The sequence below is a fragment of the Benincasa hispida genome, chromosome 2 (genome assembly GCF_009727055.1).
Source record: "Benincasa hispida cultivar B227 chromosome 2, ASM972705v1, whole genome shotgun sequence".
Taxonomy (NCBI): domain Eukaryota; kingdom Viridiplantae; phylum Streptophyta; class Magnoliopsida; order Cucurbitales; family Cucurbitaceae; genus Benincasa; species Benincasa hispida.
The window spans coordinates 19,087,991-19,089,827 of NC_052350.1; positions in this window are offsets into that span (position 1 = coordinate 19,087,991).

Genomic DNA, 1,837 nt, shown 5'->3' on the forward strand with positions numbered 1-1,837 from the left:
AACCACATCTCCTAAACCAAGCTCTGATAGCTATGCGTCAGAGCACGATAGTGCTGATCTTGCGGAGCTGGCTCGAAGGGACGAGCAAGAAGTGTTTGGGGCGATTTTAGCAAGCCTAAACCAAGAACAACTCGATGTGGATCAAGTGATGCGTCCTAACCCAACCAACACATCACTCGAAGTTGATGAGGCGGAGCGATAAGTGATGATGCTTGAAGCTGAGTTAGAAGAAGAGAATGAAGAGAGAGAAAATGAGGTTGGCCCAGACGCATCACAACCTAAACAACTAATGCGGAGAAGGGCCATCAAAAGGAAAAAGAAAGTTGAGAAAAAGAAAGTTGATTTTGGAGGATGATGAAGAAGAGCGTCCTGCACCTGGACCTGAAGGTGCAACGCATGAGGCCAGCTCTGACTCGAGAATGATGGAAAGAGGATTGGAGAGGTATAGGCCTGCAGGTCAAGGGCAAAGGAAGTCTGCCCTTCAAAAAGAATTAGAAAATGAGCTAAGAGAGTTCGTGCAAGAAGCCAGAACGCATGAAGCGGGGAAACGCAAGGTGACAGCCGCGTCACCTAGGAAGACTAAAGGGAGGATGCGTCAGTTCAATGACATTCTTACTGAGAAAGGCTTCTTCCCTAAATGCAGCCTATTGCCTGCTTATATAACAAACACTGTGGACGCAATACGCTGGCATCAACTTTGCGTTGGGCCCACAAGGATTTGGCCCAACCTTGTCCGCCGCGTCTAAAGTAGTGAGTTTGATGAAGAAAGGAACACTACGCTTGTAGATGATATCTTGGTGCGCTTCTCTGTGAAAAGAATCAACGAAATGTTCAATATTGAGAGTAATCCAGACTCATAAAGGAATAGCATCTTTGAGCAACCAACTCCCAGCCATTTAGAAGATGTATTACGAGTGGTGGCCAAACCTGGAAGCACATGGCAAATTTCAAGAAGTGAAGTGATGATTTTAGCTTCCAGGAACCTCACACTGAACACAAACCTATGGTTGTATTTGATTAAGAACCATATCATGCCTACAACGCATGATGAAACGGTTTCAAGAGAACGCGTCCTAGCCATCTACTGCATCATGCAGTGCATCCTTCTGGACATAGGGAGGATAATCGTGGATCAGATCAAAGCCATCAAAGCAAAACCACGCGGCCAACTTTACTTCCCTTGGTTGATCTGTGTGCTATGTGAACGCGGGGGCATCCCTCTGGGGGATGAAAATTAGGAGATTGATGTCTCGTGGACATTAGATTAATCAGGCATCTGCTTCGCGGTTCACCAAATCAACCTGCCCTACCTCCTAAAACTGCGGCAGCAAGACATCGTTCCTCCTAATGTGCCCTCAAAAGAAGACACGTCCAGATTATTGAATATAACGATGATGCTTAAAAAGATGAACAAGGATCTGAAGCGGAGCACGCGTTGACAGAAAAAGAAGTGCGGCCAGACTTGAACCTGCCTCTTCCAAACTCACCCTTGGCCTCGTAAGAAGATGAGATTCTTGATCTAACGCAAAACGTTGACACCAACTTAGATCAAGAAACCCTTAGTCCTCTTCCTTCCCCTTTACCATCTTCAATTCCAACCTCTAACTATCTTTGAACCAAATGGGTTAGGGACAAGCAATGCAAGAAACTCAGAAGACCTAGTTGGAAGAATTGAGGAACCACCACCACCGCAAGCAAGTACCAATCTTGATGAGTTGAAGGCGTTCATTAGCGATCAACTCAGACCACTGGCTACATCCATAGAAACACTTTAGCATCAGAATATGGTTCTAAGGGACTACATGCGGCAGCAAACAAGAAGAACGCATGACCACGT